The sequence below is a fragment of the Schistocerca cancellata genome, chromosome 4 (genome assembly GCF_023864275.1).
Source record: "Schistocerca cancellata isolate TAMUIC-IGC-003103 chromosome 4, iqSchCanc2.1, whole genome shotgun sequence".
Taxonomy (NCBI): domain Eukaryota; kingdom Metazoa; phylum Arthropoda; class Insecta; order Orthoptera; family Acrididae; genus Schistocerca; species Schistocerca cancellata.
This window is the reverse complement of record NC_064629.1, coordinates 317,495,979-317,521,446: the sequence shown is the minus strand read 5'-3', so window position 1 is coordinate 317,521,446 and position 25,468 is coordinate 317,495,979.

The following is a 25,468-nucleotide window of genomic DNA, read 5'->3' as shown; positions in this document are numbered from 1 at the left end:
CTAACCTAAGGACATCACAAACATCCATGCCAGAGGCAGGATTCGAACCTGCGACCGTAGCGGTCCGCGGTTCCAGACTGTAGCGCCTAGAACCGCTCGGCCACGCGGCCGGCAGAGTTGCCTGAACGCTCCATTCTACTCTCCTCTGAAGTATATACGTTTCGAAATCGTTGTTTTCTTATATAAACATAGACCTTTACCTACATCTATACACTGCAAAATACTATCAAGTGCATTACTCTGTGCAAAACGTGACAGGAATTCCATCGGGCCCTGGAGCTTTGTTCAGTTTCAGCGATTTCAGATGTTACTCAAGGCCACTGATAAAATCTTATTTGCAGTAGGGGAATAATTAAACGTAGATTTTCCATTGTAATCGAAGATTTGGAAACTGAGTTCAAAATTTCTACATTTGCTTTACTACTCCTAATTTCAGTTTGTCTGTCATCCATGAGTGTCTGGACACTAACTTTGGTGCAACTGACAACCTTTACATTTGACTAGAATTTCTTTGGGTTTTGTGAAAGATATTTCGATACTATTCTGCTAGGATAATACTTTAAGGCTTCTAGCGTTGCCCTCTTGACAGCCAAATCCGTTTGATTTAGCATGTTTATATCGGCAAAGTGAAGCGAAGAGATCTGTATTTCTTCTTCTATAAAAGTCTGTAGACAGAAATATTCATAAGAATAACGTCAGTGGCAGTGCTGTACTTACCTACATCTACAAATCTATGTGATTACTCTGCTATTCACAATAAAGTGCCTGGCAGAGGGTTCAATGAAATACCTTCATGCTGTCTCTCTACCGTTCCACTCTCGAATGGCACGCAGGAAGAACGAGCTCTTAAATTTTTCTGTGCAAGCCCTGATTTCTCTTATTTTATCGTGATGACCACTTCTCCCTATGTAGATGGGTGTCAACAGAATGTTTTCGCAATCGGAGGAGAAAACTGATGATTGAAATTTCATGAGAAGATCCCGTCGCAAAGAAAAACGCCTTTGTTTTAATGATTCCCACTCCAATTCACGTATCATGTTTGTGACACTATCTTCCCTATTTCGCGATAATACAAAACGAGCTTCCCTTCTTTGTACTTTTTCGATGTCATCCGTGAGTCCAACCCGATGCGGATCCCACACCGCGCAGCAATACTCCAGAATACGGCGGACAAGCGTAGTGTAAGCAGTCTCTTTGGTACACCTGTTGCACCTTCGAAGTGTTCTGCCAATGAATCGCAGTCTATGGTTTGCTCTACCCACAATATTATCTATGTGATCGTTCCAATTTAGGTTATTTGTAATTGTAATCCCTAAGTATTTAGTTGAATTTACAGCCCTCAGATTTGTGTGACTAATCACGTAATCGAAATTTAGCTGATTTCTTTTAGTACTCATGTCAATAACATCACACTTTTCTTTATTCAGGGTCAATTGCCACTTTTCGCACCATAAAGATATCTTATCTAAATCATTTTGCAAATCGTTTTGATCATCTGATGACTTTACAAGACGGTAAATGACAGCATCATCTGCAAACAATCTACGACGGCTACTCAAATTGTCTCCTATGTCGTTAATATAGATCAGGAATAATAGAGGGGCCGGCCGGAGTGGCCGAGCGGTTCTGGGCGCTACAGTCTGGAACCGCGCGACCGCTACGGTCGCAGGTTCGAATCCTGCCTCGGGGTTGTGTGATGTCCTTAGATTAGTTAGGTTTAAGTAGTTCTAAGTTCTAGGTGACTGATGACCTCAGAAGTTAAGTCCCACAGTGCTCAGAGCAATTTTTTTTAACAATAGAGTGCCTATAACACTTTCTTGGGGAACGCTGGATATTACTTATGTTTTACTCAATGATTTTCCGTCTGTTACTACGAACTGTGACCTTTCTGACAGGAAATCACGAATCCAGTCGTACAACTGAGGCGATACTCCGTAGGCACGCAGTTTGGTTCGAAGACGCTTGTAAGGAACGGTGTCGAAAGCCTTCTGAAAATCTAAAAATATGGAATCAATTTGACATCCCCTGTCGATAGCACTCATTACTTCATGAGTATAAAGAGCTACTTGTGTTTCACAAGAACGATATTTTCTGAATCCGTGCTGACTATATGTCAATAAATCGTTTTCTTCGAGGTGCTTCATAATGTTCGAATACAGTATATGTTCTAAAACCCTACTGCAAATCGATGTTAGTGATATAGGCCTGTAATTCAGCGGATTACTCCTACTTCCCTTTTTTGGTATTGGTGTGACTTGAGCAATTTTCCAGTCTTTAGGTACGGATCTTTCTGTGAGCGAGTGGTTGTATATAATTGCTAAATATGGAGCTATTTTATCAGCATACTCTGAGAGGAACCTGACTGGTATACAATCTGGACCGGACGCCTTGCCTTTATTAAGTGATTTAAGCTGCTTTCTTACACCGAGGATATCTACTTCTATGTTTCTCATCTTGGCAGTTGTTCTTGATGGGAAATCAGAAATATTTACTTCGTCTTCTTTGGTGAAGGAGTTTCGGAAAACCGCGTTCAGTAACTCTGCTTTAGTGGCACTGTCATCAGTGACTTCACCGTTGTTATCGCACAGTGAAGGTATTGATTGCGTCTTGCCACTGGTGTGCTTGATGTATGACCATAATCCCTTTGGGTTTTCTGCCAGGTTTCGAGACAGAGTTTCGTTGTGGAAATTATTAAAAACATCTCGCATTGAAGTACGAGCCATATTTTGAACGTCTAGAAAACTTTGCATGTCTTGGGGAGTTTGTGTTCTTTTAAATTTGGCATGCTTTTTTCGCTGCTTCTGCAACAGTGATTTGACCCGTTTTGTGTACCATGAGGGATCAGTACTATCACATATTAATTTATGTGATATATATCTCTCAATTGCTGTCGATACTGTCTCTTTGAAAATATTCCACAACGTTTTTACACTTACATGATCAGATCGGAAGGAGTGAAGACTGTCTGTTAAAAAGGCGTTAAGAGCATTTTTATCAGCTTTTTTTAAATAGATATACTTTGCGTTTCTTTTTGATGGTTGTAGGTGTTACGGTATTCAGCCTAGCAGCAACTGCCTTCCGGTAGCTAATCCCTAAATTCGTCACAATACTCACTATTTTTCCAGGGTTATTTGTTGCTAAACGGTCAATTATGCTTTCGCAACCATTTACGCTTCGAGTGCGCTCATGAACTAATTGTTCAAAATAAATTTCTGAGAAAGCATTCAGTACAAGTTCGGATGATTTTTTATGCGTGCCACCGGTTTTAAACGTATATTTTTTCCAGCATATCGAGGGTAGATTGAAGTCACCACCGACTATAATTGTATGAACGTCGTACTTATTTGAAATGAGACTCAAGTTTTCTTTGAACTGTTCAGGAACTATGTCTTCTTAGTCGGGGGGTCGGTAAAACGATTCAATTAATAGTTTAGTCCGATTGTCAGGTATAGCCTATAACCACACTATTTCTCATGAACTATCTACTTCAATTTCGCTACAAGGTAAACTACCTCTGACGGCAATAAATACTCCACCACGAACTATATTTAATCTATCCTTTCTTAACACTGTTAGATGGTTTGAAAAAATTTCGGCTGAACTTATTTCCGGCCTTAGCCAGTTCTCTGTAGCTACAACTATTTGAGCTTCAGTGCTTTCTATTAGGGCTTGGAGCTCTGGTTCTTTCCCAACACAGCTACGACAATTTACTACTATAATACCAATCGCTTCTACAACTACCTTACTGTGTTTTACCTGCCCACTTTTAGACGGACGTCCCTTCTGTGGTTCCCTGAGACCCTCTAACCTAAAATACCGCCCAGTCCCATCCACACAGCCCCCGCTACCCGTGTAGCCGCCTCCTGTGTGTAGTGGACTCCTGAGCTATTAATCGGAACCCGGAAACCCACCACCCGATGGCGCAAGTCAAGGAATCTGCAGCCTACACGGTCACAGAACAGCCTGAGTCTCTGATTCAGACCCTTCACTCGGCTCTGCACCAAAAGACCACAGTCGATTCTATCGATGATGCTGCATATGGTGAGCTCCACCTTAATCTCGGAAGCAAGACTGGCAGTCTTTACAATTTAAGCAAGCCGCCCGAAACCAGACAGAATGTGCTCCGATCCAAAGCGACACATGCCATTGGTACCGACATGAGCCACCACCTGCCGTTGGCTGCACCCTGTACTCTTCATGGCATCCGGGAGCACCCTTTCCACATCCGGAATGACTCCCCCCGGAATGCACACGGAGTGCACACTGGCTTCCTTCCTCTAATTGGAAGCCATGTTCCTAAGGGGCCCCATTACGCGCCTAACTTTGGAGCTACCAATTACCAGAAAACCCACCCTCTGTGAATGCCCAGACCCTGCGGGCCGAGAAGTTTCCTCTGGAACAGGGTGGACGACTGCATGTGGCCCAGAGACATCGTCAGCCACATATAACGCCCGCAACCTGTTCGTCCAACGAACCGGGGAGGCCCTACGATCGGGCCTTCGGAAAGTTTTTCGCTGCCTGCCAGACTTTGGAATGATCTCCCACTCGACTGCAGGTGAGGGGTCAACCTCAGTGCAGGCAGTACCCGGGGAGGTCACAGCAGTGGACTGATCGGAGGACACGTGAGACGTGCTCGACGTCCCTCGCATCCCCGCGTCCGATCCCCCACAGTGACGTCCCTTGGCAGCAGCCTCAAGCTGTGTGACGGAAGCCAACGCAGCCTGAAGCTGTGAGCGAAGGGTCGCCAGCTCAGCTCGCATCCGTACACAACAATCACAGTTCCTATCCATTACTGCAGTCGCTCCTGTTTGAAGCTCGAAAAATATGTAACAAGCGAATGGTGTACTCGCCTCATTAAGTAGCAGGTGCGCTGCCGCTGACGGCCCAACTGACGGTCTAAACTAAGTCATTACTGGAAAAAATTATTTTAGGGGGAAAAAAGATTGTACCATCGTTAATGGTAATTGATTAAATGTACTAATCAATGGCACTACATTAAATCTTAGATGTAAATACACGCACTTTCTTGGACAACTGTAGCAAAAATCTGTGCACATAAAGTAATTACGGTCCAAAACGCTAAAACTCGAATCACTTAAAATTTTACTGTAATTTTACTCATAAACATTAAGCCCCACAGAGAGCATCAGAGTGACAAAAAGAGATGAAACATGTGTTTTCCACAAGAGAAAAATGTAAAAATGAAATTGACTACATACACTGCCCGACAAGAAAAGTGAAGCATAAGGGGAGGACGAAAGGAAATAAAAACTGCAGTGGTTGAGAGGGTACATGATGTTGTTTCAGTGACTGCAAAATAGTGTCAAATTTACAAAGAACTTAGTAGTATGAGAACACTTATCTGTATGACATTGCGCCCCGTCTGCTCTGGATATATGAACTGATTCGGTTGGAAAAGATGTCATAAGTCCGTTCTATCGTCTCTTGAGGTAACCTGGTCAACAAGTGTTGTAACTGGTCCTTGATATCCTGGATAATGGCAGTGAGACACTGTTGACATCGGAGCTGCTCCCACGCATGTTCTATTGGGGACAAATCTGAAGATCCTGCTGGCCATAGGGGTACCTGAACATCACTGTGACATCTCATAGAGACAAGTGCCATGTATGCATGAGTATTTTCCTGCGGTAAGATGGGACCACGAAACTGTCGCTGTGAGAGGTAACACATGAGCACGCATGATGTCTCTGACGTACTGTTGTGCCGTCAGAATTCACGTTTTCGATACCAGTCATGACTTGAAACGATACCTGATGGCTTCACACATCATGATACAAACATTAGAGACTACGTCCTCTCCCCGGGCCGCCACCGTAAGAGCCGACGATGGTCTTCAGGAGGAGTGCAGAACCGTGATTCATCGCAAAAATCGATGCGAAGCCATTCATCAGCAATCTATGTTTCCTGTTCATGGCACCACTCCACTCCAGATGCAGCCGATTGTGTGATGGTGTTAACGGCGGTCTACACATGGATAGTGATTTTCTAGACCGGCTGCTGTAAGTCTCCGGCCAGTGGTGCAGGATCAACAGTGCTCCAGTGAGTCCGTTCCTTGTTTGCAGATGGCAGGCGCAGATGTGAAAGACTGAGGAACACCCGCATTTGACAGCCAGTGTTGCCAGATATTGTTGAAAGGAACAGACCAGGGTCTACTCAAAATCTCGAACTCAATTACAAGGAGCAACTTTGTTCAGGAACAAGGGATCCGATTTCTAATGCTAATATTAACAGGGAAGTGAGTAGTGTGGTGACCACTTGCTTGTGGAGTAATGCTATTGTATTGTAGACAACAGTAGATGGTTGACCTGCCCAGGTAGCCACGCATGTTAACGCGACAGCTTCTGGGACGTGGAGATATGCTGCACTGGATTGAGTCCACAGGGCTGATTAACGACGAGACGTCGGTGTGCCAGCCAGTCTGGATGTCGCTTTTAGGCGGTTTCCCATATCCCCCTAGGTGAATACCGGGCTGGTTCACATGATACGCCTCAGCTACACAAGATGCAAACACTTAGAACACTTCCCCACACTTGCACATAGAATTTACTCTATACACAGTCAAAGTGGGTACACTGATTCTGTCCTGGAGGGAGAACAGGAGACTGATGGCATTCGCTGTTTCGTCTACTTAAACTCTTATTTAGCAGCAGCAGCAGGAAACAACTGCGTGGTGGTAGCCAGGGAGGAGAGAGGGCTGGGTAGCCTTTCGAGGAGATGTTGCCACGCATACGAATTTAATTCCTATGCAATGAGGATGATGAAATAATATATCCCTTGAACAATAAATTCAGATTCCTTTGCTACTTTGAGGAATTGTCCTTTAATATTACTGGTAGTGTATTTCCTATTTGCTGTATCTTGCAAGGGATGAGGTATCTCCTTCCTTCTGCCGGTACACTAGTTTTTTTTCATTTAGCAGTAAGTACATATGACATCTCGTGGGAATCGGGTTTTCAGCCGGATATCAGCGTCTTCCAAACATGATATTTCGACGTCGTTATTTGACGTCATCAGGTATTCCCTGAGTCTGGCTGCTTGCTGGACCGGGTCGCATATTTATGCCTGCCCGGTGCCTGGTGTTCTGTTTGCCGTTCCCTAGTCGGTCCGCGCCCGCGCGTCGCGCTATCCTGCCGCTCTAGGTGTTCCCTATTCCGTCCGCTCCCACTCCGGCCGCCTCCAACTGCGGTCGTGGCCTCCTGGTGTTCCCTTCTCGGTCCGCACCCGCGAGTGGCGCTCCCCTGCCGCTCTGGACGTTCCCTCAATGTCCTGCCACGTGACGACCCAATCGTAGAGGCCAACCTTGGCGACCTGCTCGAGGCGGAAGCCATGGCAACACCGCAGCCCTCCAGGAAGAGGCCGGCAGCAATAGAGGAGGACGACTCCTCCACATTCTCACAGTCTGCTTGCAGGAGAAGCCAGAAGCAGAAGATCGCAGACGACCCTGCCCCCACTGACGCAGACCAGACACCAGATGACGGGTTCACCGTCCCGAAGCGGCGGCACACTGCTCGGGCCGAACGGCTCCAAACAGTGCAGCCGCTCCCGACGACGAACTCATTCATCGATGTCGACGAGCCAGGGGCCATGGAGGCCACTGAGCCACCCAAGAGGCAGGCACCCGCCCCACCACCGATAACTGTCTCATGGACGGGCACTTACAAGTCCTTCCTTGATAAATTTGAGACAGTTGCGTCCGCTGCCAAGGTCAAATGTGTTGGGCGAGACCTATATCGGGTTTCGACCGCCACCATGGATGACTACCGCGCAGCCATGAATGTCATTGAGACCGACAAGCTACACTGCATTACACATAATGCGGAGCCCTTGAAGCAGCTGAAGGTGGTTTTCCGCCGCCTCCCGCTGAAAATGGAGCCCTCGCACCTCAAAGAAGCCCTGGCGGGGCTGGGCTACATGGCCAGCTCCGTGACCATCATGAAATCGCCCAGGACGAGGCGAGACTTGCCTCTTTTCCTAGTTGTCCTCCCAGACAACTTCGAGAACCGAAAAATCTTCCAGCTGCAGATGGTGGCCCGAATTGGGGTGGAAGTGGAGCCGCTCCAGGCCAAGGGGAGGCGCACCCAGTGCTTCTCCTGCCAGGGCCTTGACCACGTGGCTCGCTACTGCTCCATGCCAGCCCGCTGTGTCAAGTGCGCCGACTCCCACCAGAGTCGGGAATGTACGAAGAAGAGAGAGGAGACGCCAAAGTGCTGCAACTGTAGCGAGCCATATGTGGCGAGCTACAGGGGCTGCGCTGCATTCCGCCGCCGCCCACGGCAGAATGGACGATCAGCACCTGCCAAGAAGGTTCAACCTGGCACCAGCTACGCCTCCGCCACCAAGTGGGAGTCCACTGACGCCACCACGAGACGACAAGCGGCCTTCCCGCCACTTCCGCCACGGGACTCGAACGAGACCGCACCATCCTCCGCGCCTGGCTCGTCAGCTCCACAGGCTGCCTCCCAGGCCGACCACCACCAGGGTGGACGACGCACTGCCCGTCCACTCAACACTCCCGCGCCGCAGGCTGCTGGGCGCGCGGTCCAGCGAACGGACGCGACGGCGATGCCGCGCCCGGCCGCCCCCGCGCCCGCCGCTGTGGCTGTACCTGCACCATCAACAGGACCAGGAGCCGCAGACCTGGGAGCCCTTCTGGGCTCTCTCTCTCTCTGCCCTGCTCCAATAACTGCCCGTGCTAGTCACGTCTGTCACGGAGGCCCTCCAGGCTGCTACCGTCACCATGAAGCCGCACCATGGATAATCCACTCATCCATGGACTGATCGTTTGCGGCTTCAACGCAAACAGCCTGTTCCCCCAACAAGGTGAGTTTCACTAGTTCATGCAGGACGAGGCCATTGACCTCTGCATGGTCGGCGAAACTCACCTTAAACCTGGGGTCCACGTGTGTGTAGCAAACTATGTTTGCTACCGCAATGACAGGCCAACAGCCGGCGGTGCCACCGCCATCTATGTACGTGCATCACTCAGGCACCACCAGGTGCAACTTCCGGACCTGGCAATCCTGGAAGCCACTGGGGTGAAGGTCACCACGACAGCCAGGCAGATCACATTCGTGGCAGTATACAGGCCACCACGCGGACACCTCCAGGAGGCGGATGTCGACGCGCTGCTGACAGTTGGGGGGAGGGTGTGCATTGCGGGTGACTTCCATGCGAAGCACCCGGAATGGAACTCCCGCCTCACGAATGTCAGTGGCCGCTGACTTTCCCGCGCTGCCGCGAGGAACGGCGCCCTGATCCTGGGCCCACAGGAGCCCACAATCTACCCAGCCAGGGGACGGCCGGACGTGCTCGATGTCGCAGTCATACAAGGCATCGGGCACCACACGACCGCCTCCACACGGTGTGCACTGTCGTCAGACCACCTACCAGTGGTCTTCGACATAGATGTCGCCGGAGCCACGCTGCCACCACGCCGACAGATGTACCGGCACATGGACCGCGAGCGCTTCCAGGAGATAGTCCTGGAATCGATCGCGGACACACCCGATCCAGACGCAGTGGGCGCGGACGCCGCTCTGCGTGTCCTCTCCCCCCAGCTACTGCACGCAGCCGACGCAGCCACTCCCCCCCCCCCCCAGCCACAGGGGCCCAGGGACTTCTCCCGCAACCTACCACCTCCGATACGGGAAGCAATCAGTGAGAAGAACAGGCTGCTCCGGGAGTGGCAGCTCACCCGCCAACCCGCGACGAAGCGACGCCTCAACCGCATGCGGAGGGACATCAAAGCAGCGGCTGAGGTGCACATGAACAGTGTGTGGTCGGCCTTCATCGCCTCCCTCAACCCAGAGGATGGCAGCATCTGGCGCACGGTGAAGTCGTTCCTGCGCCGACGACAGCGCATACCACCAATACTGGTTGGGCAAGACATCGTCTGCAGCCCAGACGGAAAAGCAGGTGTCCTGTCGGACCAATTCCAATCGTCATTCATCCCGGTGGACGACAATCTGGATGAAGACCACAAACAGCGGGTAGCCCAGCAACTCCCAGTGTTCCTGGAGGCAAGGGACTACGGGGACGTCATCGAAGCCATCTCTGAGGCGGAGGTGGCTGCACAGCTGAAGGCACTCAATACTAGGAAGGTCGGAGGCGCTGATGGGGTCACCAACCACCTGCTGAGGAACCTTCCAGCAGGGGCCCATCCGCTGCTGGTGGGTATCTTCAACCAGGTCCTTCGCTCGGGTGTCTGCCCCTCTGTGTGGAAACATGCAGAGGTGGTGGCCATCCCCAAAGCGAACAAGGACCCGCGTGACGCTGCCAGTTACAGACCCATCAGTCTGCTACCGGCCCTCTCCAAAGTGTTCGAGCGCCTCTACGCCAGGCGCCTGCTTCGCCACGTGACAGTAGAAGGAGTGATACCGGATGAGCAGTTCGGCTTCCGGAGGGGTCACTCCACGGTCCATCGGCTGATGCAGTTGGTGGAAGAGGCCATGCGCGCCCTGGAGACGCGAGAATACCTTGGGGCGGTGCTCCTCGATGTCTCCAGGGCATTCGACTTCGTGTGGCACGACAACCTCATGTACAAACTTTTTGTGCACAGGGTCCCGATGTCGCACGGGGTCCTACTCCGGTCGTATCTGGCCGACAGGACTTTCCACGTCCACCTGGACGAGGGGACGTCCACGCACCGACCCAACCGTGCTGGAGTGCCGCAGGGGTCAGTTCTCAGCCCCCTGCTCTACTCCTTATTCACGGCCGACGCTCCGCGCGTGGCGTCGATGAAGTTGGCGCTCTACGCCGACGACACAGCCGTATTCGTGCGAGTATGAAGGCAGTCGAGATGCGCCGCCTGCTCCAATGTGGATGTGAGGCCCTTGGTGCGTGGTCGACCAAGTGGCGCCTGAAACAGAATGCGGCGAAGAGCCAGGCAGTGGTGTTCACACGAAGACCACTGCCACCAGATCTTCCGCCAGTCACCGTCATGGGAAGCCCCGTCCCATGGAGTAGGACTGGCCGCTACCTGGGAGTGATTCTCCACCAGAAGCTAATGTGGAAAGCCCACATCGAGGACGTCAGGGGCAGAGCAATAGGGTGCCTACGCGTTCTGTACCCTCTGCCCAACCCGTCGTCTGCCTTGCCTCCCCCCCCCCCCCCCCCACGGCATCATGCTGTGGCGCTGGTTCGTCCAATGCTGGAATATGCGGCCGTGGTGTGGGGCAACGCGGCCGACACACACATCAACAAGCTGCAGAGGGTGCAGAACAGGGCGCTCAAGCTCGCTCTGCGCCTACCGAGGCTCTATTCGACCGCTCGGCTACACCGCCAAACCGGCATCCCCTTCCTCCGCTACCGATTTAAACAATCGGCGCGGCTCTTCTATGAGCGGACTGTACAGTCCGACAATCGGCTCATTAGGGACTTGGGCCATCCTATTCACCACAGGCCAACCACGCGTTGGCCTGACCTGTTACGAGATTAATATCTCGTGGCAGAGAGAGGACAACTCCACCCCAGGAAACACCTCAGGCCAATTCGTACCGTGAGGAAGCCACTCCACAGATACAGGATTATGCAGGAACAGCAGTGTATGCTTAGCCTGCTCCCAACACGGGTCATGGCAAACCCGTATGGATAAGTGACAGTGACAGTGACAGGACGTTCTCTATTCCGGCCGCGCCTGCTCTGGCCGCCTCCGACTGCGGCTGAGGCTTCCTGGTGTTCCCTACTTGGTTCGTGCCCGCAGTGTGCGGATGTCTGAGGCTCGTTGTAGGTGTTGGAAACATATTTTCTCCAGTATTGCTTCAGCAGTTCAAATGCTGGGTTCCATGCAGTGATTAGCTGGTATGCTGCTTCCCAGTTAATCAGGTTTTGTGCCATCTTTATCTCTATAGATTCAGTGATGACACTATCACAGAATCTGGGGTCTGGACCATGACCTTGGTGTTCTCATAATCCATGGAATGTTCCAACTCTAGGCAGTGTTCTGCTACCGCTGATTTTGTGGCCTTGTCTTAGCCTGGTATGTCGCTGGTGTTCCTTACATCTGATTTCCACCGTTCTAGTCATTTGGCCAATGTAGGACATACCGCATTCACAAGGAATATTGTAAATGCCAGGCTTCCTTAAGCCCAGGTCATCTTTGACTGTTCCAAGTAAAGCCCTGATTTTCCTAGGTGGGCAGAAGACACTCTTGATGTTATGTTTCATCAGTATTCTGCTGATCTTGGCAGAGACAGGCCCGGGATACGGTAAAAATGCCAGCTTCTTGATTTTTTCTTCTTGCTCGTTCTCCAGTGTATCCTGACGTCTGGTGGGATGTTGAGCTCTGCGGATGTCCCTGGATGAGAATCCATTGTTAGCAAACACTTTTTGAAGATGTTCACGTTCCCCTGCCAGGCTGTCAGAGTCAGACAGTGTCTTGGCTCGGTGAAGCACCCCGGTCTTTTGTGCTGGGTGGTGGCAGCTGTCGGCCTGTAGGTATAGATCGGTGTGTGTTGGCTTTCGGTACACACTGTGGCTGAAGGTGACATCCGCCTTCTTCTTCACCAGGACATCCAGAAACAGAAGCTGACCGTCCTTTTCTAGCTCAATGGTGAATTTAATATTCGGATGCCTTGAGTTCAGGTGGTCCAGGAAGTCTTTCAGTTTTTCGTGACCGTGGGGCCAAATGACAAATGTGTCATCAACGTATCTCAGGAAGCACGTTGGCTGGTAAGTGGCAGTTGTAAGAGCCTCGTCCTCGAACTTCTCCATAAACAGGTTGGCCACTACTGGTGACAAGGGGCTACCATCGCCACCCCTTCAGTCTGTTCATAGAATTGACCTCCACATAGGAAGTAAGTCGATGTCAGAATATGCTTAAACAGATCCATCACAGCTCCATCAAACCTCTCACTGATTAAGTCAAGCGTGTCCTTAAGGGGCACTCTGGTGAACAGGGACACCATGTCAAAACTGACCATTACATCTGCATCTGAGAGACGTAGGTTTTTAAGACGTTCCACAAAGTCCCGTGAGTTGCGGATGTTGTTGTGCACACTTCCCCACATATGGTGCCATTCCGAACGCTGACCAACCATATTTTGGTCTTTTGTCGTCGAGCGTGGAAAGTTTGAGAGGAAATACATATACTCATACAATGGTACACTTCTCAGAGTAAAAATCCTCGGAAATAACCCAGTCTGCGATTTCTGAGGTAACACTTCCTCTCTGCTGCGTCCACGAGTTTCAGAGTTTCCGAAGTATTATCCGATTGTCCTTCTGGCCCCACTACAACACCGGCCGGCCGCCGCTGTATTGTGCTTCCGCGCTCAGGTGCCCAGACAGTCCGTCTTGGCACTTCCTGTGTAAAGCATGATCAACACACCTGTTCAGGCTTTTCCACTCAGGGCTCGAGCTACGCCTGCCATTTCATTTTCACTGGCGTACCAACCTCTACTAGTATAGGCAATCTTTCATTACACCGTATTGATAATAAAGACACTCTGTCACCTTTTCTGCAATAAGCGTTAACAGTTATTTGCAAGGTCTATGGGACAATGTCAGTCTTCTTTAAATATTCATATATACACTCCTGGAAATTGAAATAAGAACACCGTGAATTCATTGTCCCAGGAAGGGGAAACTTTATTGACACATTCCTGGGGTCAGATACATCACATGATCACACTGACAGAACCACAGGCACATAGACACAGGCAACAGAGCATGCACAATGTCGGCACTAGTACAGTGTATATCCACCTTTCGCAGCAATGCAGGCTGCTATTCTCCCATGGAGACGATCGTAGAGATGCTGGATGTAGTCCTGTGGAACGGCTTGCCATGCCATTTCCACCTGGCGCCTCAGTTGGACCAGCGTTCGTGCTGGACGTGCAGACCGCGTGAGACGACGCTTCATCCAGTCCCAAACATGCTCAATGGGGGACAGATCCGGAGATCTTGCTGGCCAGGGTAGTTGACTTACACCTTCTAGAGCACGTTGGGTGGCACGGGATACATGCGGACGTGCATTGTCCTGTTGGAACAGCAAGTTCCCTTGCCGGTCTAGGAATGGTAGAACGATGGGTTCGATGACGGTTTGGATGTACCGTGCACTATTCAGTGTCCCCTCGACGATCACCAGTGGTGTACGGCCAGTGTAGGAGATCGCTCCCCACACCATGATGCCGGGTGTTGGCCCTGTGTGCCTCGGTCGTATGCAGTCCTGATTGTGGCGCTCACCTGCACGGCGCCAAACACGCATACGACCATCATTGGCACCAAGGCAGAAGCGACTCTCATCGCTGAAGACGACACGTCTCCATTCGTCCCTCCATTCACGCCTGTCGCGACACCACTGGAGGCGGGCTGCACGATGTTGGGGCGTGAGCGGAAGACGGCCTAACGGTGTGCGGTACCGTAGCCCAGCTTCATGGAGACGGTTGCGAATGTTCCTCGCCGATACCCCAGGAGCAACAGTGTCCCTAATTTGCTGGGAAGTGGCGGTGCGGTCCCCTACGGCACTGCGTAGGATCCTACGGTCTTGGCGTGCCTCCGTGCGTCGCTCCGGTCCGGTCCCAGGTCGACGGGCACGTGCACCTTCCGCCGACCACTGGCGACAACATCGATGTACTGTGGAGACCTCACGCCCCACGTGTTGAGCAATTCGGCGGTACGTCCACCCGGCCTCCCGCATGCCCACTATACGCCCTCGCTCAAAGTCCGTCAACTGCACATACGGTTCACGTCCACGCTGTCGCGGCATGCTACCAGTGTTAAAGACTGCGATGGAGCTCCGTATGCCACGGCAAACTGGCTGACACTGACGGCGGCGGTGCACAAATGCTGCGCAGCTAGTGCCATTCGACGGCCAACACCGCGGTTCCTGGTGTGTCCGCTGTGCCGTGCGTGTGATCATTGCTTGTACAGCCCTCTCGCAGTGTCCGGAGCAAGTATGGTGGGTCTGACACACCGGTGTCAATGTGTTCTTTTTTCCATTTCCAGGAGTGTACTATGTATAACCTACCAAATGATACCTAATTCTGGTTGCAAATCACGCAAAGTATATAGATGAGTGCTTGTAAGGTGCGAAATTATAGCCACCTTACAAAACTATTTAACTGGTTGTTAACAAACAAGAACAATCTATATACTACATATACAGTACTACTATTATGAAAGTTTAAACAAAACAAAAAAAGTCATTTTACTATTACAACTGTATTTGAGCTGTGGTTTTGGGACTCTTGTGTCAGAGTGTTGCACCATGCGTAGCACAGAGGAGAGAAACCTACATGTCTACCAAGCAAGACATTCCTTCATACACTAACCCCCTGTGGCATGCACTACACTCCACACGCACCACCTAAAGTTGCTGTCGCAACATGGAGACGGTGTGGTAACGTCTTGCTTTGTGCTTGCGAGAACGTTCAGCTCTTGACAGATGAGGCAATGGGGAGCACTGACCAAACACTTTCAGCACCAGTATGCAGGTATGCGATGTGAGGGAGTAGCGGAAGTCTAAATAGGCGAGAGGGCCTGCGCCTCTGTCGCCTGAGTACTCCAGGAGAATAAGCTGTCCCATATTTAACATGTGTGCGTCTTGCCCCACACTTGGGGAACAACTACCTCTTTGAAACTGTACACACCAATCTCAGCCCTCCACTAAGTATCGACAGCAAATCTGTCCACAACTAGAACGGCCAAATTGATAATTCTCACCACTACCTAGGGAAAACTCTCGACCAAGGCTATGACTTCCGGTAACATGTGCAAAATTACAAACAACAATAAGTAATACAAACTTAAGATTACTACAACAGTACTTTCTCAGATAGATTACTGAACCCTATAACTACACACATCAACAAAGTTTTACATCACCTCAATTCAGAGTGTTTTGGAACCTGTACAGAAAATTGGAATAGAGATCAATATAAAGATCATTTCCGCCCTTTTCATTGCTCATGAAAACCACACATTTCATGTTTTACTACCATACTGCGAGACCTTTAGAGATGGTGGTCCAGATTGCTGTACACAGCGGTACTTCTAATACCCAGTAGCACGTCCTCTTGCAATGATGCACTCCTGTATTCGTCATGGCATACTATCCACAAGTTCATCAAGGCACTGTCGGTCCAGATAGTCCCACTCCTCAACAGCGATTCAGTGTAGATCCGTCAGAGTGGTTGGTGGGTCATGTCGTCCATAAACAGTCCCTTTCAATCTATCGCAGACATGTTCGATAGGAAACTTACTGGCAGATTAAAACTGTGTGCCCGACCGAGACTCAAACTCGAGACCTTTGCCTTTCGCGGGCAAGTGCTCTACCAACTGAGCTACCGAAGCACGACTCACGCGCGGTCCCCACAGCTTTACTTCTGCCCGTATCTCGTCTCCTACCTTCCAAACTTTACAGAAGCTCTCCTGCGAACCTTGCAGAACTAGCACTCCCGAAAGAAAGGATACTGCGGAGACATGGCTTAGCCACAGCCTGGGCGATGTTTCCAGAATGAAATTTTCACTCTGCAGCGGAGTGTGCGCTGATATGAAACTTCCTGGCAGATTAAAACTGTTCTTGGAAGGTAGGAGACGAGATACTGGCAGAAGTACAGCTGCGAGGAGCGGGCGTGAGTCGTGCTTCGGTAGCTCAGTTGGTAGAGCACTTGCCTGCGAAAGGCAAAGGTCCCGAGTTCGAGTCTCGGTCGGGCACACAGTTTTAATCTGCCAGGAAGTTTCATATCAGCGCACACTCCGCTGCAGAGTGAAAATTTGATTATGTTCGATAGGGTTCATGTCAAGAGATCACGCTGGCCACTCTAGTCGAGCGATGTCCTTATCCTGAATGAAGTGATTCACAAGATGTGGACGATGGGGGCACGAACTGCCGTCCATGAAGACTAATGCTTTGCCAATATACTTCGGATATGGTTGCACATCGGTCGGAGGATGACATTCGCGTACCGTTCAGCCGTTATGGCGCCTTCCATGACCACCAGCGGCATACGTCTGCCCCACACAATGCCACTCTAAAACACCATGGAACCTCTCAACCTTGCTGCACTCGGTATACAGTGTGTCTAAATCGTTCATCCTAACCGGGTTGCATCCAAACACGTCTCCGACGATTATCTGGTTGAAGGCATATGCGACACTCATCGGTGAAGGGAACGTGATGCCAATCCAGAAAGGTCCATGCGACATGTTGTTAGGCCCATCTGTACCATGCTGCATGGTGTCGTGCTTGCAAAGATGGACCTCGCCATGGACGTCGGAAGTGAAGTTGCGAATCATGCAGCCTATTGCACACAGTTTGAGTCGTAACACGACTTCCTGTGGCTGTACGAAAATCATTGTTCAACATGGTGGCGTTGCTGTCAGGGTTCCTCTGAGCCATAATCCGTTGGTAGATGTCATCCACTGCAGTAGTAGCCCTTGGGCGGCCTAAGCAAGGCATTTTATCGACAGTTCCTGTCTCTCTGTATCTCCTCCATGTCCGAACAACATCGCTTTGGTTCACTCCGAGACGCCGGGACTCTTCCCTTGTTGAGTGCCCTTCCTGGCACAAAGTAACAATGCAGACGCGATGGAACCGCGGTGCTGACCGTCTAGGCATGGTTGAACAATAGACAACACGAGCCGTGTACCTCCTTCCTGGTGCAATGACTGGAACTGATCAGCTGTCGGACCCCCTCCGTCTAATAGGCGCTGCTCATGCACGGTTGTTTACATTTTTGTGCGGGTTTAGTGACATCTCTGAACAGTCAAAGGGACTGTGTCTGTGATACGGAATCCACAGTCAACGCCTATCTTCAGGAGTTCTGGTAACCGACGTGATGCAAAACTTTTTTTGATGTGTGTATTTCATGCTACGTTAGTTATCCCAGGTTAATAGCAACCTTTAATGTATTGCATACAACTTTTCTGAAAATTAAACCACATGTGCGCGTCATTTTAGTCTCTACTGGTACTGCAAACTTCACCAAACTATCAATGAATATGAGGCAATTTGTAGTTTAAAATAAAATTGTAGACAACAGTCTTACGACAATGCACTAACTGACTGGAGAAGTTGACCTCATTCATCCCTGCGCTGTCTCAGACGTTCACACTTTTACCTCATGCTAACGTTATAACAGCTTAATCATGCTATCAACAAACATGAACAAGCAAAGTCTTCCAAATGCGGTGTCACAGATTTATTGTTTACTGGCATAATGCCACATCTCAATTTCTTTGTCACAGAAACAAAAAGAAATGAAACTGCATCGATATAGAGGCACACACACACACACACACAGACACACAGGGAGAGAGAGAGAGAGAGAGAAAGAGAGATTTATAAGAGGCTACTCTTCATCCTTATACCACACTTAGTGATCAGTGATATCCCATTAGGATACTACATAAATTAATTCGATGACCACTAATCATCCTTGAAGATCCCTGAAAATGCATTATTTCTATTGTGGCAAAAATACTCGCATAACAGGATTGTACATCAATTAAGGTCTATCATTCCTTCCTGGCCTGCCAGGCCGTAAACTGAGATTGTGTTTTGTAGGAGGGTTTTAAGTTTCGTGGTTATGTATATAGTCGATAGGGAGAGGTCGCGAAACAGCACGGAGCCGTTAGCTATCTGGAGGTGTTTAACGTACGAGGCGGACTTGGCATAGTCTATTAGAAGCCAATGAATTACTTTTGTTCTCGAAGAAACTTGCCGTGTGACACGCTTGTGTGGGTCCTTTCGCTTCTTAAATTTTGACTCTTATAATGTTTTGTTTATGGGGGTGGTTGTCGTCGAGAGAAGCTAAAAGCTAGTTGGAGATTTATTACCGCTATTTATGGTATTTTTTCCACTACAGTGGTAGGATCAGACAACTTTTTTTTCAATCAGTTGGAATGCTACGGGTAAATGATTAGTGGTAATGGAGTAATGACACTTTTAACCCTGTCTCGCAAGTCTATGCGAGGCTGTCTATCCTTATTTAGGCGTAGTACTCGTATATGTAAGGTATTGCAGAGTTTTAGTCCAAGTCTCCCAACAAACTATTCGATTAAATCTTGCGATCCGCGCAACGCTAAAGCTGTTCTCTTACGGAACGTGAAAACCGCACGGGTGATGTCACGGCATGGAATTGCCGGTTCCACTACACTGCGGAGCGCGAAATGAATTATCTGGAAATTCAGACATTTGCCTTGTAGAGAGGAACGTGGCCATTGAGATGCGACATCTCTTTCATGTCCCAAGCATAACGTAGGACCGTCAAGTGATACTGAGTTAAACAACGTATTTGGCGGTTTTTTTTTTCTTTATCAGCGAGTACATGAAATGAATATGTTTCAAATCGTCTGAAAACTGAGTATCTTTCGAGACTGCGTCATTTTAGCTAAGATTAGTTATAATAAAGTGACATAACGGTTTTCTGTAGGCTGCGTGGTGTTTTTAGTGTTAGCCTCTAACTTGTGTGCTATGAAAGTGTAATGTTTCAATTCTACGGCGCAGCGATGATCTATCAAAAGGGTTAAATATGAGATAATGACGTTTGTGGATACAGGTTGTATGTATACGAGTCTACATCTCATACGAATATCAGACTGCGCTGTCGAAGCTGTAGCTTACTTGGTGGCATCGTGAAATGTGAAAAGAAAGATACGAGGTTTGCGTCTACCTCCTTCCGGTTTTGTTTTTCATCTTTTGTTTTGTAAAAGAGTTGGGTCTTTCTTATTAATTTAATAGAGGTATTACTTCCAGTATCCTATGTTATTTATTATAAATAAAATATTTCCAGCGGCTCTATTCTCCGTCCTGAAATGTTTCCACTGCGGCGAGAAATGTTAACATAGTAACATAGCTGTACATCTATATCAAAAAGTAAACACAAGTTACACACTGGAAGTTTTTGCTATTATGACACTTTGTCATATATTACACGAAGTGTCATAAGCGAAAAAAAAAATGGTCCAACTAAAACATTCATATTTCTTTACGTACAACACGAATATGTAATAAAAGCCCGCAGCTCGTGGTCGTGCGGTAGCGTTCTCGCTTCCCGCGCCCGGGTTCCCGGGTTCGATTCCCGGCGGGGTCAGGGATTTTCTCTGCCTCGTGATGGCTGGGTGTTGTGTGCTGTCCTTAGGTTAGTTAGGTTTAAGTAGTTCAAGTTCTAGGGGACTGATGACCATAGATGTTAAGTCCCATTTGTAATAAAAATCGGGGTTCCTATTTTTTAAAAATGCAGTTGATATCCGTTTGACCTGTGGCAGCGCCATCTAGCGGGCCACCCATAGCGCCATCTGGTTTCCCCCTTCAAGCTAGACGAGTTTCGTTCTTAGTAGTTTTTTCGTCTGGTGCTTATTTCGTGAGATATTTGGCCCGGTCACTATCAATGGACCATATGCTGCAGACTGCCACTGAAGAGCGCTGAGGATCACGTTCCGTGAGATGTAGCAGGTCTTCGAAAACTAGCAACAGAGTTAATGCAGCTATTTTAAACTGTGTCCAAACTTGGACGCGCTGCACCGCGCAGCTCCGCGCCGCGCACAGATGCGCGGCACAGAGCAGCGCAGAACGTCGCAGAGCAACGCAGAATGATTTTGTGGACTGCCTCATATTTGTACATCTCTTTTTCAATGATGGTGTGAAACTTTGAAAAACTTCCATATTCCATTCAAATGAAACTACGAAACGAATCTCGATCTTGAAATCTATGTGATTAAGAAAATTACTTCAGAGTCATGTTAGTCAACGCAATATCGAGAATATAGACACCATATTCAATTTGAAACTGAAAACAGATCGAAGATTCATTTGAGTTAACGAATAACTTCTACTAGTATGTGTATCAGATTCCTATACAGCATTATTCGCTGTTCAAGCCATCGACGAGTCTTAGCAATTTCCTCCGCTTGTCTTCGAAAACCAGCAACAGAGTTAATGCAGCTATTTTAAACTGCGTCCAAACTTGGACGCGCTGCACCGCGCAGCTCCGCGCCGCGCACAGATGCGCGGCACAGAGCAGCGCAGAACGTCGCAGAGCAACGCAGAATGGAGCAGAGTATTCGTAGGTGCGCAGCAATATTCCTGATTGCGCGCACGGTCGCGCCAATAACAATTCAAAACGAAACACTTCATCCAAACAGAACCATGCGCGAACGGAGCGTTCCCTCCGATATGCGCTGAACTTGTTCGTTGTTGCGCAGAGGGGGGCGGTTTGACGTCCACATCGGACGCGCCGCATTGCGCCGGACCTCTTTCTTGGTGTGGACGCGGGTTTAGGCACGTCCATTTTCGTAAAGAAACTGTGAGATTTACGCACCATATGCTGCAGACTGCCACTGAAGAGCGCTGAGGTTACAAATCACGACGAGGATCACGTTCCGTGAGATGTAGCAGGTAATTTCAGAGTGTGCAAAAACTACGACCGACATCCCGCCCGGCGTGCTTCGCGGTGAGAAACACGTCCCGTGTGACGACGGCTTCAGGGTGTATGGATTCTGGCTGCTGCACCGAAGATGAATTCGCGTGTCGCCACGGAACCTCCGTGGCATGGACGAATGGAACGTTTGACAATCGCGATTAATTTATGATTATTGTTACGCTTTTTGCTGATATCGCATGAATGCAATGGTGCACGTTGATAGTACCTTTCTCTGTCTGTCTCCTGTGTAACTTTGTCACGCTGGCAGAGACTTCTGTCGGCCTTACTGGAAAAATTCTTGCACTTCCTATCTCCTTCAGCGGTAGCATTATTTAAAAAATAGTTCAAATGGCTCTGAGCTCTATGGGACTTAACTTCTGAGGTCATCAGTTCAATAGAACTTAGAACTACTTAAACCTAACTAACCTAACGACATCACACACATCCATGCTCGATGCAGGATTCGAACATGCGACCGTAACGGTTGCGCGGTTCCAGACTGTAGCGCCTAGAACCGCTCGGCCACTCCGGCCGTCACGGTAGTATTATTTCTTCAGTAGTTCTCTCATTATTAAGCTGTAGGACATTCAGATGACGAGCAGGTCTAGGGGGCAAAATGAAACTGAAATAAACAACTGCAAATTAAATACCGTTGTAACTGTATTTTAAATTTAAGGATTATTAATTGGCAGCGTATTCTCATCTCTTCAGGAGCTAAGCTTTGTCATATATCAACGTATAGCGACTTTCAAGAGCAAAGTGGTCCACGCTGTTTCGTTTGACCCACAATCAGAACAGCAGGTAACAGAAATTGTATTCACCCGTTGTGACGCCTTGTTGTTAACGTTATTCATTACGTTGACGACCGAAACAAAGTAGGAAAAGTGCATATGAAAAGCTTCCTGAATATTGTAGCAATTTATTGCGACTTTAAGTGAGCTAAGAAACAGCAGATACCATACAGTAGTGAGTAGATTTAAATATCACCTTGTCCTCTGTACGGTATACTCACAGTACGAAGAAAAAAGTTTTAACCATTGCCAATTGTCATTGTATCGTCCGGACTGTAAGCCAGAGAACTTACCTGGAATCTTGGAAATGATGCGATAAGCTTTTCACTTCCAGGGCGTAGAAACAGCATTTTATCTTCCAGTATCGTAAAGCCCTACATCATATCAGCAAATTGTGTGATGATTACCGAACTGCACGTGCTTTGTGAGTACTGTAATTTAAAATACCGTAGTTCGAAAATATATTTGAAGCTGTTCACGGTCAAATCAGGACAAGACAATTCCAATGTCACAACTGACGAAGATCGTGATATTGTCATGTATATTAACTGCACGATTATTGTGAGAAAGTGTCACGAGCGGCAAAGAAGAAATTGAGTTAATTTATTATCTTTCAACAACTTGGCAGTCACTTTAGTGGTCATTTACTGGAGTAACGTGTAGCAATTGGGACAATCACAGATCATATCTGGATTCGTGTCCATCTTCTTTCTGGGCAGAAACATAACGGTGCCGTCACAGTAAGTGGGAATGCAGCTGTTCTTCGGCTCGGTTCACAGTGACACCGACAACGATGGCCAGGCGTCATCTCCAGAGGTGGGTAGCCCTATAAGATCAAATGGTTCAAATGGCTCTGAGCACTATGGGACTTAACTTCTGAGATCATCAGTCCCCTAGAACTTAGAACTACTTAAACCTAACTAACTTAAGGACATCACACACATCCATGCCCGAGGCAAGATTCGAACCTGCGACCGTAGCGGTCGCGCGGTTCCAGACTGTAGCGCCTAGAACCGCTCGGCCACCTCGGCCGGCCCTATAAGATCGGCCGGCAGTTTGGTCATAGTGCGTCCAATCTCCTTTCAGTTTTTGGCGGCATCAAGGAGGTTAAGTTACGTTAAAATTTATGCTGTTGAGAAGGTTAGAATCTATTCTGACCTCCGTGGGCGGGATGGATGCCACGACACACCTGAACCTGGAGACGAGTGCTGCCTCACGGCTGAAAGGCGTTGAATGTATGCAATGAGCTGTATGTTTCTCGAAAAGTAAGTGGCGAGTACTGTACAGTCTTACCTCAGTTACTGCGATAACCAGAGAAGTTTTAGGAATATATGAGATGAAGAGAGAAACTTTCTGTTACATTCATGAGGTGATTCGTGGTGACATTAAAAAGCAACATTACAAACGCTTTACCCAACTTCAAATAGGTTAATTAAAACAGACTCTATTAATCTTCAGTGACTGCCATTCACTGTTGGCGTGAAAGACAAACATAAATTTTAGTATAAGACACTCAGAACACATGAAGCACTGAAAAGTGGAAACACATACACTACATTTGCAAACCACCTCATACAACAGAATCACCATTCTACTGGCATAAAAACGCCAGTAAACAACAGTAACAACAATTTGTAGACAGCCTACCACAATCGGAAAAAGATCCACTACAGTAACTTTAAGGATAAGATATCCCACCTTTCTTACTCGAACAAATTCTTTTTGAGGTTATAATTTACGTCTAAAATTTCCAATTCATATTTTGCCTACTTTTGGTTTTCAATAAAGCTGCTGTTTCAGTCCATGGATTCCGAGCTATATCCCGATTATTATATTTTTATCCTCAGTACGCCACAAATTAATTCCTTCTTGAATTAAAGGTATCATTTTCTCACAATTCTTATTTCGTGTACGAGAACGTCGGCCAATTAGACCGAAGAAAAGAAACTGACTCGAATTTCGACGGTTGTCTTCCGAGGCATGCACGGTTGGGGGATGAAATCGGCTGCATTGTGTCTGCGCACGTAGAGGCCATTTTCCGCCGATGTCGGTTGTCGACAGAATCGACCGATGTCTTTGCCACTGTGACAGCAGCCTGATGGGTAAAGTACAGGCGCCTTTCAGGCGCCAGCCCGCGAGTTCCGCTTGGCAGCCATTCTGCTTCCGCAGCAGGGGCGGGGCTACAGTTGCCGCCGCCCATATGCCGCGGACGTAACAGCCACAGACCCGTGCCTGTATGGCAATAACACAACTGTACCGAATATGGCCTACCTAAGGAAAGTTAGTTTCTTATGTCTTTGTGAGTGTCAGTAAGTTGTTACGGCTGGTTGCAGTCTAAAATACCTCAAATTATACATGTAATATAATGATGTGGAGCAAGTAAAATGATTAGTCAAGCCATAATAATATGTGTAAGAAAAGATTTATTTTGGCATATTGAAGACACTGTCTTCCCAGAGTGGCCTACTCAACTTCTCTTAGTAACAAATTAAAAGTCTTGGGAACTTATGAAATCTGATTTACCGTACGCAACGTTTAAACTAATATAAAATGAAATTACTTATTTGACATTGGTAAAATTAAGGAATTTAATTGATGCAAATACAAAATGAGAGAAAAAGACAAACAGCACTTATGATTCGATCTCACAACATTGTTTCCGAGAACATATTCAACAAATGTCAATGGTTTCCGAAGGGTTAATTATTCACTTACATAAGTTATTTATTATACTGAACTGATAGAAAAATATTCTTAAATGATGTTAATCACTGTCGTCGCAGCTTCAGCATATCAAACTGTCCTCGTCTTACTTCGTTAATCCAACACATCCCTCATGAAGTAATGACGGCAAACAAAACACACGCACAAATCTTTCGACGAACATTCTTTGCAAACTTTACAAAACCAAGATTGATCCTTGTTGTCAGTCTGGCTTGTTTGGCTGGTGAATTAGATGGATTTGGCAGCATCTTGGATATGCTAGGTATTCCGGTTGTATCTTTCGTTGAAAATAATTGTTTCAAAATGATACCTATTCTGTTCAAAAGTAGCTTTTCTCTTGGACACTTGAGAATCTTTTTTCTTTTACGTTGGGAGTAGCTCGGCAAATGTGCTCGAATCAGCAGATCCATCGTCATCTGAATCATTAACGGCCTTTTTTCGACAGTCATTTTCCTCCACAGACAATATACATACTTCATTCAGATTTCTAATTGGCACACCTGAAAGACCAGGCTCTGAAGATGAAGTGTCTCCTGAGTTTCGCGCAGTTGATGTTGACAGAGGTTCTGA